The 12,281-nt window shown below is 37.6% G+C and overlaps 1 long non-coding RNA gene and 8 other non-coding genes across 9 annotated transcripts in view; all 9 read right to left on the bottom strand.

The window, feature by feature from the left end:
* LOC132670316 (uncharacterized) overlaps positions 1 to 12,281 on the bottom strand; it is a 73,204-nt gene that overhangs the window by 19,670 nt on the left and 41,253 nt on the right. The window contains exons 8-16 of the long non-coding RNA XR_014137859.1: positions 11,221 to 11,260; positions 10,062 to 10,135; positions 9,128 to 9,189; positions 7,639 to 7,710; positions 6,834 to 6,916; positions 6,047 to 6,102; positions 5,125 to 5,211; positions 3,874 to 3,960; positions 1,137 to 1,213 (exon numbers count right to left, since the gene is read on the bottom strand). This is a non-coding gene — a long non-coding RNA (uncharacterized LOC132670316). The remainder of the gene's footprint in view (positions 1 to 1,136; positions 1,214 to 3,873; positions 3,961 to 5,124; positions 5,212 to 6,046; positions 6,103 to 6,833; positions 6,917 to 7,638; positions 7,711 to 9,127; positions 9,190 to 10,061; positions 10,136 to 11,220; positions 11,261 to 12,281) is intronic.
* Positions 3,478 to 3,552, bottom strand: LOC132670590 (small nucleolar RNA SNORD113/SNORD114 family). The gene has a single exon (XR_009606820.1). It is a non-coding gene; the product is annotated as a small nucleolar RNA SNORD113/SNORD114 family (small nucleolar RNA).
* LOC132670579 (small nucleolar RNA SNORD113/SNORD114 family) lies at positions 4,459 to 4,533 on the bottom strand. The gene has a single exon (XR_009606809.1). It is a non-coding gene; the product is annotated as a small nucleolar RNA SNORD113/SNORD114 family (small nucleolar RNA).
* On the bottom strand, positions 5,624 to 5,698 carry LOC132670578 (small nucleolar RNA SNORD113/SNORD114 family). Its single transcript, XR_009606808.1, has one exon. It is a non-coding gene; the product is annotated as a small nucleolar RNA SNORD113/SNORD114 family (small nucleolar RNA).
* Positions 6,438 to 6,509, bottom strand: LOC132670598 (small nucleolar RNA SNORD113/SNORD114 family). The gene has a single exon (XR_009606828.1). It is a non-coding gene; the product is annotated as a small nucleolar RNA SNORD113/SNORD114 family (small nucleolar RNA).
* On the bottom strand, positions 7,235 to 7,309 carry LOC132670580 (small nucleolar RNA SNORD113/SNORD114 family). The gene has a single exon (XR_009606810.1). It is a non-coding gene; the product is annotated as a small nucleolar RNA SNORD113/SNORD114 family (small nucleolar RNA).
* LOC132670606 (small nucleolar RNA SNORD113/SNORD114 family) lies at positions 8,460 to 8,534 on the bottom strand. Its single transcript, XR_009606834.2, has one exon. It is a non-coding gene; the product is annotated as a small nucleolar RNA SNORD113/SNORD114 family (small nucleolar RNA).
* On the bottom strand, positions 9,686 to 9,760 carry LOC132670576 (small nucleolar RNA SNORD113/SNORD114 family). Its single transcript, XR_009606807.2, has one exon. It is a non-coding gene; the product is annotated as a small nucleolar RNA SNORD113/SNORD114 family (small nucleolar RNA).
* Positions 10,616 to 10,690, bottom strand: LOC132670597 (small nucleolar RNA SNORD113/SNORD114 family). Its single transcript, XR_009606827.1, has one exon. It is a non-coding gene; the product is annotated as a small nucleolar RNA SNORD113/SNORD114 family (small nucleolar RNA).

Here is a 12,281-nt window from a genome sequence, read left to right as displayed (position 1 = left end):
TATGTGAAATATGAGACCTGATCTGAAACGATTCTTCTTTTCCACATTTCATTCATCCTATCATTTAGATATTTATTAATTTTCTTTCTGTTAACCAAAGGAACAACCTCAGATTCGAGACTGACCTAAAAACTCAAACTCTTACGTACGAGTTTTTATGACCCTTGGTCAAAGAGGTGACACTGTTGATACGTTTATTCCTTAAGGGGCATCAGTGTTTTCAATCTGTAGTAACAATTCTTGCCTTACCACATACATTTACAGCTGGACAATGCTTCACTCTCTTTTTCTTTATCTATTTGTTTATATTTCACTAGTGGTTCTATTATTGATCCACTTATAATAATAAATCTAAATTGATAAAGACCAGAGAAAGAACATGATCTTTGTATATTTCTAGTACGTGTCTACAGGAGCACGTCCAAAAGGGGGATCTGACTAATTATGTCTTGTGTTGGACCTTAGTACTCCAGGCACATATTATTTACCATCCATATGCACGTGCCACCAGTTGCCATCAGTGGCTCTGGTTTGGATGTCTTTTTCTTCATTCACGTCTGCATTGCTATCAAATAAATCATTAAGCCGTTAATAATAATAAAATAAACACGTGATTCCCCAAATCCAAGAAGATCCTTCCCAATGTCTAAAATCTCTCCATAGCACCGGGGCGCCTGGGTGGCTCCGTCGGTTAAGCATCTGACTTTGGCTCAAGTCACGATCTCACAGTTTGTGAGTTTGAGCCCCGCATCGGGCTCTGTGCTGACAGCTCAGAGCCTGGAGCTGGCTTCGGATTCTGTGTCTTCCTCTCTCTGCCCTCCCTCCCTTGCACACGTGCTCGCTCTCTCTCTCTCTCTCTCTCTTTCTCAAAAATAAGTAAAACATTAAAAATTTTTAAAAATAAAATAAAATCTCTCTGTAGGGTCATTTCCCACATAGACTGATTCTATTTCATTAATTTCATTAATGGGCCTCTATGTTGCACTTCACTGATGAATCAATATCATGTTTTGTATCATATTTCTCACTGGGACATAGTTAACTTCTTCTAATTATGTTCCATACCTTTTAATAATTCAATGTATACCTTTCAACAAATGGCCCAATCTAAGATGACTTCTTTGACCGGTACGCACCTTGGTCTCTCTCCAACACTGAAGTAACATGTCGATCTTGATCAGAGCAGAAGCTAAAATCAGCCTGGGGTTCCATTCTGAATAGTACCAAGTAGAAAAGGCAATAACAAGATTGAGACATTCTTTCCATTGATCCATACTTCCACCATTCATATAGGTAGTCATTTAGTTATTTATCAACGTATGGTAACATTTCTTTTCCTTTCTTTTTTTTTTTTTAACGTTTATTTATTTTTGAGACAGAGAGAGACAGAGCATGAACGGGGGAGGGTCAGAGAGAGGGAGACACAGAATCTGAAACGGGCTCCAGGCTCTGAGCTGTCAGCACAGAGCCTGACGCAGGGCTTGAACTCACGGACCGCAAGATTATGACCTGAGCCGAAGTCGGCCACTCAACCGACTGAGCCACCCAGGCCCCTCTTTTTCCTTCTATAAAATAAACATCAAATGTCTAAGTTTCTCAGTTTAATAATCGACTTTTCTTATAAAGGTCTCGCTTCTTAATTTAGGTAAAATTAGCTATTGAAAGTTACCAAACCATGAGGCACCTGGGTGGCTCAGTGGTTAAGCATCTGACTCTTGATTCTGGCTCAGGTCAAGATCTCACAGTTCATGAGATTGAGCCCCATGCCATCGGCATGGAACCTGCTCGGGATTCTCTCTCTCCCTCTCTCTGCCCTTCCCTTGCTCACGCTCTCTTTTTCTCCCAAAATAAATAATCTTTAAAAATGATAATAATAATAATAAAAAATAAAGTTAACAAAACAGCAGCACTTAGTATTTTCACAATATCGTGCAACCACCAACCACCTCTACCTAGTTTCAAAATACTTTCATGACTCCAAAATAAAATACCATATGCGTTAAGCAGTCTCTCCCTACTCCCCTGGGTCCCAGCCCCTGGCAACCACCAATCCTTATTCTCTCCCTGTGGATTCATGTGTTTGGGATATTTCATGTAAGTGGAGTCGTGCACGACGTGACCCTCTCTGTCTGCCTTCTATCACTTAGCGTAATGTTTTCAAGGTATATCTGCATCACGGCATTGAAATTGTTTTTTATTTGAGTATAGTTGACACGCAACTTTACATTCGTTTCAGGGGCAGAACACGTGATCCAATTTCTTTCTACCTCACGCTGTGCTCACCCCAAGTGTAGCTACCACACAAAACTACTACGGTATCATCGACTATATTCCTTTTATTCCCATGACTCCATAACTAACTATCACTGATCACTGTCTACGTCATCCTTAGTCAGAAATATAAAATGGGGGCGCCCGCGTGGCTCAGTCGGTGAAGCATCCGATTCTCGATTTCAGCTCAGGTCATGAACTCACGATTCCTGAGATCGAGCCCCAGAGTCGGGCTCTGCACTGACAATGGTGGAGCCTGCTTGGGATTCGCTCTCTCCCTCTCTCTCTGCCCCTCCCCAACTCGTGCTTTCTCTCTCTTTCTCTCTCTCTTTCTCTAAATTAATTAATTAATTAATTAAATACACTGAATCCATTTATTATCCATTCTAACTTACAGTAGTACTATTTCTATCACTAAATTCTACTCCTGAAACATATTACACTATATGTTAACTAGCTAGAATTTAAATAAAAATTTGAGGGCCACCTGGGTGGCTCAGTCGGTTGGGCATCTGACTTTTGAATTCGGCTAAGGTCATGATCTCATGATTCATGAGTTCAAGCCCTGCATCAGGCTCCACCTGCCTGGGATTCTCTCTCTGTCCCTCCCCTGCTCACTCATGCGTGCTCTTTCTCTCCCCCTCTCTTCCTCTCTCTCTCTCTCCCTCTCTCAAAATAAATAAACAGAAAGAAAGAAAGAAAGAAAGAAAGAAAGAAAGAAAGAAAGATTTGAAGAAAAACTACTATTTCTCCCACAACTTGTTTTTTTTTTTTTATTTTTATTTTTTTAACATTTATTTATTTTTGAGACAGAGAGAGACAGAGCATGAACGGGGGAGGGTCAGAGAGAGAGGGAGACACAGAATCTGAAACAGGCTCCAGGCTCTGAGCAGTGAGCCCAGAGCCTGACGTGGGACTCGAACTCACATACCGTGAGATCGTGACCTGAGCCGAAGTCGGACGCTTAACCGACTGAGCCACCCAGGCGCCCCGGCCACAACTTGTTTTAATAATGAACAATACTTAACCTTCTTCATCTTTATTCATTCATATATACATTTGTATAAAATGTTTATTTATTATAAAATTTATATTTTGTAATATTTCTAGAAACTCATGAATAAGAACAAGGTTGTTGTATATCCCTGACATCTGTCTATAGGAACACTTTGAGCAGAGGAAACTGACTAGATATTTTTGTGTTGGATGGACCTCAGACTTCCAGACACGTAGCAGTCATCGTATGTGACTCATACGCCACCAGCTGTCATCATGGGTCCACACTCAGGTCTCCTTTTCTCCATTCTCGTTTGCATTTGCTTGATGTCAATTTATTAAGCCATTAGTAATAATAAAACGAGTATCTGGGAATCACAAAACTCAAGGACAAGATCCTTAAGTATCCCTAGCATCTGCCTATTGAATCTTTACAGTTATTTCACTAATGATCCTCATTGTGGACAATATTGATTAGTTAACATGTTTCATGACAATGCCATATTTGCCATTGAGCTGTGTTTGGACTTCCTCAAATTTTTAATATGACACTGAATATCCTGTACAAACCACCTAAGCCGGGAGGAGAATCTGACTGTCACTCACATTGGTCTCCATCCTCTTACACGCAAGGGGCATCCATGGAGCATCCGATCACGGCCAAACACCCAAGTGAGTTCAAGTGCATCCATGCTGAGGAATAATACAAAGCAGAACAGAAAACAACGAGACTGAGATACTCTCTATCGACCCACACATCCTATCTACATTCAGTGAGTCCTTTAGGAATACAGTGAATTGGGATCGTATTTATTATTTTTCTCTTAAAAAATGAACAATATCAAGTCTAACACTAACACAGAATAGGAACTTTGGCTGTTCTTTGTGGTCTCTGTATCATTCTTAGCCAAAGAGTAAGACATATGAACCACTTACGTTTTCTCAATGAACTGCAGTGTTTTCTGTATATGTTAATGGCTTTTATCGCCCCACCATGTATATTAAGAGCAAACTTGCTTCACTCTCTTCATTTCAACTTATTTATACTTGTATACTGATTACCTCTTTGGGCTATTTTGTACAGCAAAATCAAAACTCATAAACACAAAACAAGAAAATTGTTCTTTTCTTTTCCTAATATTTGTCTATGATATCATGGCAAAAAGAGGCAAGAGATGATCTTTCTTTTTATTGGACCTCAGAGTTTCAGACACGTAATATTCATCATCCATGACTCATACGCCACCAACTATCATCATTGGTCCAGATCTGGGCCTCCTTCCTCCTCATTCTCATCTGCATAAGGTAACTGACCAATTCATGAATTCACTAATATTAGCTCTTAAAACGCCATGATTCACAAACACCCAAGGATAAGAGCAATGAATATTCTATAGCTGCCTGTAGGGTCATCTGCCCATTGATATATCTATTTCGTGAATGATCATCAAAGTTCCATATGCGGACTAATACTTATCACGCAGCAGATAAACCCCATATTTATCATGCATGATGGCTGGCATTTCTTATTATATTTCACACTTTTTTTTTTTTTTTTTTTTAAATTTTTTTTTCAATGTTTTTTATTTATTTTTGGGACAGAGAGAGACAGAGCATGAACGGGGGAGGGGCAGAGAGAGAGGGAGACACAGAATCGGAAACAGGCTCCAGGCTCCGAGCCATCAGCCCAGAGCCTGATGCGGGGCTCGAACTCACAGACCGCGAGATCGTGACCTGGCTGAAGTCGGACGCTTAACCGACTACGCCACCCAGGCGCCCCCATATTTCACACTTTTAATAATACAGTGAGTACCTGAAAATAAATTCTCAAAGACATGAACTTTAACTCTTACTCACGTTGGCCTCTATGCTCATTAGACAAGGCACCCACAGAGCTCGTGACCATGAAAGATGCTTCAACCCAACTTCACGCATGTACCTATTCTGAGGAGTACAGAGCAAAGAAGATGATAAAGGAAATTGAGGACTTCTCTAAACGGTCCTGGTTTCCTCATTTCATTTACTCATTCATAAAGGTATTTCTTACTTTTCCTAATTTATACACATACAACAAACATAAATATAAATGTAATGTTATGATCCTTAGAAAAAGGGGTAACACCCTTGATCCGTTTATCTCTTAACCTCTATCCGTTTCTTCAGTTTACATTAATAGTAGTTCCTGCCTCACTACATATATATCCATGGTTGATAAGACTTCTTCCATGGTTTTATTTAGTTATAGATTTATTTATTGGTTCTATCATTGATCCATTCATTTATATTAATAATACAGAAATTCACGGATCCGTGATTACTAGAGCAATAACCTTGTATATTCCTAACATCAATCGTGTTGGACCTCAGACTTCCAGACACGTAGCAGTCATCGTATATGACTCATACGCCACCAGCTGTCATCATTGGTCCACGCTTGGATCCCTTCTTCTTTATTCGCATATACATTTTTTAAAAATTAACTCATCAGTTCACTAAGGTAATTAAGTAACTAACTATGAATCACAAAAGCCCAAGGACAAGGGCCTTCGGTATCCCTATCATTTTTCTGTAGAATCATTGCCTCGTTAAAATGCCTCCCATTATTCATCCTCATTGTTGTACAAGTAGATTAATCAACATCATGTTTCATAAACTTCCAATTTCATGACTGGGTCATGACTGGTCTTTTCTCTTATATTGAATACTTGTTTTTAAATATTACAGAGAATCCCCTAAAGAAACCACCCAAAGTGAGATGAAAACATTGACTATTACTCACGTTGGTTTCCATGTTCCTACAGGCATACTATTTAAACCACCTTGGCTGTGTCCATTCTAAAAAGTAGAAAGCAGAGTAGATAATAACATGATTGATACATTTTCTCTATTGATCCTTGTGTCTACAGTTCATTACCCGGTAATTAAGCTGTATATTAATTTGGGGTAATATGCATTTCACTTTTTATCGAGAAAAACATTGAGCTTTCCATTAACCCAGAACAAGAATAGCTTTTATATATATTTGTATATTGATCTTTTTGTTGATTCACTTACTACAATAGAATCAAAATTCATGAACATAAGGACCCCCAAACGAGATCTTTGTGAAATCCTAAAATTGTCTATAGGATCATTTCCAACAGGGATAATCAACTAGATTTCGTTTTACGCTGGACCTCAGAGTTCCAGACACGTAATCATCAACTGTGAGTCATACGCCACCAGCCATCATCATTGGTCCACCCTTGGCCTTTTTTTCCAATTTTATCTACCTTTGTTTATTAATTAATTCATCAAATAATAAATAATAAAATAAATACCTATAAGTAAAAAAAAGAAAAAAAAACCCCTAGACTACAGGCCTTGAATAGTCCTACATCTGTCCATACAATCATTTACTATATCAATATATGTTCTTGATTAATCACCCTCAAAGTTTCATATGGGGATTAATCAATATAATGCAATGCAATATCAATTCCATATTTATCAATGGACCATGGGTGGCTTTATTTCATTATATTTCATAACTTTCAAATACAAAGTATATACCCATAAAAACTCACATTTCTATACACCAAACACACAGAGACAAGCAGACGCCTTGCGACCATGGAAGAATCCTTAAATTAGCTCCAGGGCATCCACTCTGAGAAGTGCAAAACACAGAAGGTGATATAAAAAACAAACAAACAAACAAACAAAAAAACCTTAGACCTTATTTTCTTTGGCTTTGCATTCCACGTTTCATTTACTCAACCACTTAGGTATTTCTTAACTTACATATTTTACAACCCTTTCCTTATTCATGTTTATTTGTATTTGATTATTGATTCTTTCACTTCTCTATACTAAAAGAATTAAAAATCCACGAATACAAGGAACAAGAACATGATCCTTGTCTGTTACTAACACCTGTCAATATGGTCCCTTGCAACAGAGAAAAGAGACTAGATTTCTTATTTTGTTGGACCTCAGAGTTCCCGACACGTAGTATTCATCATCCATGACTCCTACGCCACCAGTGGTCATCATTGGTCCAGAACTGGCCCTCTTTTTCTTCACTTGCTTCTACATTTATCAGTGATTATCAATAAATCAATAACTATAAAATATCTATGAATCAAAAACACTTGAAAATAAGACCCCCAAGTATCCCTAACATCTGTCCATAGAATCACTGCCACCTCCTTGAATATATATTTTATCAATCATCTACCCTGTTGCGAACACTGGTTAATCAATATAATGTCTCATGTCAATTTCATATTTATCATGGGGCTGGCCTTTTTTATATATTTAAATATTTTTAATATTACAGTCAACATGCTAAACAAATCAGCAAAAATAAGATAAGAACTTTGTACTCACGCTGGTCTCCATCTCCTACATATAGAGCCTGTAACCGTGGCAGATGGCTTTCATCACCTTGGTGTGCCCACTCTGAGAAGTACAAAGCAGACAGAACAGAAAAACAAACCAAAAAAAAAAAACAACTGAGACACAATCTCTCCACCTCTCTATGCAATCCTTGCATTTAACCTCTTATTTAGTGAGTAATTTAGGTATTAATTATTTGGTGGTAATATGTATTAATATTTCTCTTAAGAAAGTGAATATCGGGGGTGCCTGGGTGGCTCAGTCAGTTGGGCGGCCGACTTCGGCTCGGGTCACGATCTCACACTCGTGAGTTCAAGCTCCGCGTGGGCTCTGACGGCTCAGAGCCTGGATCCTGCTCCGGATCCTGTGTCTCCCTGTCTCTCTGCCCCTCCCCCACTCACACTCTGTCTCTCAAAAATAAATAAACATTAAAAAAAAAAAAAAAAGAAGGCGAACGTCAAATTTGCCACTGAGCCAGAACAGGAAAAATGATGGTTATTTGTACTTCCTGTATAATCATTAGCCGAAGAAGTAACACCTTTGAACCATGTCTTCTTAAGCAGCTCAGTGTTTTCAACATATATTAATAGATTCTCTTACTTCATGACACATTTTCATAATTCGCCAGTGTTTTACTTATTCGTATTTATTTCTATTTGTTTATTGGCTAGTTATAATTTTAATATAGCCCATAATAATAACAGAACCAGAATCCGTGTGCACAGAGGCCAAGAACATGATCCTTGTATATTCTTAACATCTGCCTATAGTATCATTTCCAAAAGAGGCAGTAGACTAGATTTCCCTCTGCGTTGGACCTCAGAGTTGCAGACACGTATCATTCATCATGCGTGATTCATACGGCACCAGCCTCATCATTCGATCCAAGCTTGGGCCTCTTTTTCTTCATTGCCATCAATATTTATTAACTAATTTACCAATTCCCTGGTGATAATAAAACAGATACCTATGAATTAAAAAAATAGGGGCGCCTGGGTGGCGCAGTCGGTTAAGCGTCCGACTTCAGCCAGGTCACGATCTCGCGGTCTGTGAGTTCGAGCCCCGCGTCAGGCTCTGGGCTGATGGCTCAGAGCCTGGAGCCTGTTTCCGATTCTGTGTCTCCCTCTCTCTCTGCCCCTCCCCCGTTCATGCTCTGTCTCTCTCTGTCCCAAAAATAAATAAAAAACGTTGAATTAAAAAAATAAATAAAAAGAACTAAATGTCCCTTCCATCCGCCCTATACAATCAACTGTCCTTCCATCCGCCTATACAGTCACTTACCACGTCAGTATATTTCTTATATTAATTATCTTCAATGTGTCGTACATGGTTTATCAACACAATGTCTCATATAATAGCATATATATACCCAATATCATGGGGCCTCAGTTGGCTTTCTCTGCTCATACAAAATACATCTTATTAAGGCACTTTTTAAAAAGTAACCATTCAAACTAAAACCCCTGTAACCATTACTCACATTAGTGTCTGTGTTCCTGACAATGGAGGCAGCCACAGAGAATCAGCTTAACTGCATCCATTCTGAGGAGTACAAAGCAGGAGAAATGATTTTAAAAATTGAGACAGTCTCTCCATTCAGCCTTGTTTCACACTTCATTCACTCATTCGTTTGATTATTATTTTTTCATCATATTTACACATTCTCCCCTTAACAAAATGAACAACCTCACCCATGAGACTGGTCTGTAACAACAAAAGTGACCGTGATTAATCAGTGCCTGTATGATCCCTGCACAGAGATAACCCAGTTGGTCCATTAATTCTTAATGGACTTCTGTGATTTCAATTCATATTCATAGTATTTCTTGCCTCACCACATTTTTTTTTGGAGTTTAACAATGCTTCTTCTTTTTATATTTAGTGATTTATATATTTCTTTATGGTTCTATCATTGATCCATTTATAAATATGAAATCAAAACTATGTACATGTAGGAAAAGAACGAAATCCTGTGTACTCCTTACATCTGTCCACGGAAGTATTTCCAACGGAAGGAACACACTATATTTCTTATTGGTCGGACCTCAGAGTTTCAGACACGTAATATTCATCATCCGTGATTCATACGCCACCAGTGGTCATCATTGGTCCAGAACTGGCCCTCTTCTTCTCCACTCGTTTCCACATTTGCTTATTGATTAATTCCTCATTTCATTAATAATTAAGTAAATAACTCTGAATCGCAAAACCTTAAGAATAATAGTCTTAAGTATCTGGAATATCTACCTACAGGATCATTTACCACATTGATGATATCTCTCATTAATCATTCTGAATTTTGCCATCGTCAACACACTGCTCGTGGCAATGCCGTATTTACACTAGTCCATGGTTGGCCTTCTTGGATCTTTAAAAGCCTCTCAGACCAAGACCAAGACTTTGACGATACTCACACTGGTCTCTATGCTCCTAGGCAACAAACAGCTCATGACCATGGAGATGCTTCAACTGGCCTGGCACATCCATTCTGAGAGTACAAAAACAGATGATAAAAAGACTGAAATATTCTCTCCATCCATTATCCTTATATGCCTCCTTGCATTTAACTTGTCATTTAGATATGTATTAAACTGTGATGCTTTCTTTCTTGAGATAACGAACAACGTTGAACAAGGCCCTGACCAAACAAGAAAATGGGCTATTATTTACACCGTGCATATATTAACCTTAGCCAAAGAGATAATACCTTTAGGACATTTATTTCTTAATGGAATTCAGTGTTTTCAATATATAAATATTATTTCTGATGTTGCCATATATTTTCATAACTGGACAAGGCTTCACTTTCTTGCTTTATTTATAGACTCGTTTGATTCTTTTTGTTGATCCCTTCACAATAATAGAATCAAATTCCATGAACACACAAAGAACAAGAACCTTAAATATTCTTAACATCTGTCCATTGGATCATTTCCAATAGAAGGTATAGACCAGATTTCATATCGTGCTGGACCTCAGAGTTCCAGTTACATAGTACCCATCATCCAGGACTCATACTCCACCAATCATCATCATTGGTCCAGGATTGGCCTTCACTATGTTCAGTCATATGTACATGTCTAAATGATTAATTCATCAATTCCCTAGTAATAATAAAATGCCCAAAGGTCATGTAAACTTGAGACAAGATCCTTGAATATCTCTAACATTTCTGTATAGAATTACATCCCCCCGACCTCCCTGATATATATCTTTCACTAGTTGTCCACAATGTTTCCTGTATAGATTAATATGATACATCATATTAACCCCATTTTACTATTTCACTGTGACCAAACTATGCCTCTGTAAATAAAGGGAGTTTTAAATCAACTGTGACTCAAAATTCAAATTGAATAATACGTTTTCCATTCATTAATTGAATAATTAACTGTGAAAATGAATAAAATCGTTTTGCTTTCTTCTCAATTGACCACAGATGTGCTGAACTGGCCCACACATGACCTTCATTCATTTTATTAGTATATGTAGCCATTTATTCCCTTTCAATAACGGAGTTAACACCCATGACAAACCACCAAACCAAAAGCAATTACCTTGACTGTTACTTACATGTTTCTATACTCCATAATCGATTCATCGTTCATCCATTCTGTAGAGTATAAAGCAAATATGAAAATAAAAAGGTTCAATTATGTAGATGATAGGTGGACCGATAGATACAGAACAGTCTAGATTCCAATATTTTAATTGAGTTCAAGTCAACAATAAATGATTAGAAATAAACCTTAGTGCTCATTATGTATTAAAACTCTGAATTGCATATTTATTGCTTGATTGATTCAAGCATTAAATTTAACTGATATAATGAATGCCTTGGAAACCAACACCCGTTAAAAATAATAAGAACCACGACAACCACTCCTATCTGCTTCTACGCCCCCTACTCAGCTAGGCAAGAGCTATATCTTTCTTCTAAATGAATCTTGCTTGGAAAGAACTATATTAATCTGAATCCTAGATTCAGACACATTCTCAGCAATTGCCCACGCTTGTCCCACCTTTCTATAGGTATGTATTAACATAGTCACATATGGAGTCACTTATCTTGTGCTGTTTTAAAGAAATTGCACCAAGCCACAAAAAGAAAATCAATCTAAGCATATTCACCATTCCCAAAACTTAAGAGCATAAGTCTTATTTTCTTTATCTGGAGAGCAGTTTGGTAGAACTGGATTAATCACTCTCCTTGTTCCAGAACACATGCTACTCATGGTCCATGCTTTGTCTTCTTTCAAATAATTGATGAATATATTTACTTGTTCTTTTATTCATTTTTAATAATATCATTAATATTTGTGAATCCACAGAAACAAGACAATATTAATGCCTGTCCATATGCTCCTTAGGCACAGAAAAAAGATCAGATGATTTTTTTCCTGTTTTTTTTTTTAAATTAAAAACACAGTGAAGATCGTTGGATTAATTGTAACTGGCCATGTGACACATTCTCAACAAAAGTCCATGTGTAAGCCCTCTTTCAATTACGTAGTTATTTAATTGATAATTAATTTTAAGTAAATGTTTTGCTCTTCTCTTAGTAAAACAAAAAACAACAAGCCAACCCAGCAAAACAACATGGGTTCTTACATCCATTTATCTAAATTCTCTTT

The sequence above is a fragment of the Panthera onca genome, chromosome B3 (genome assembly GCF_046562875.1).
Source record: "Panthera onca isolate mPanOnc1 chromosome B3, mPanOnc1 haplotype 2, whole genome shotgun sequence".
Lineage (NCBI taxonomy): Eukaryota > Metazoa > Chordata > Mammalia > Carnivora > Felidae > Panthera > Panthera onca.
Note: the sequence above shows the minus strand (reverse complement) of the source record. Positions and strands in the feature narration are given on the sequence as shown.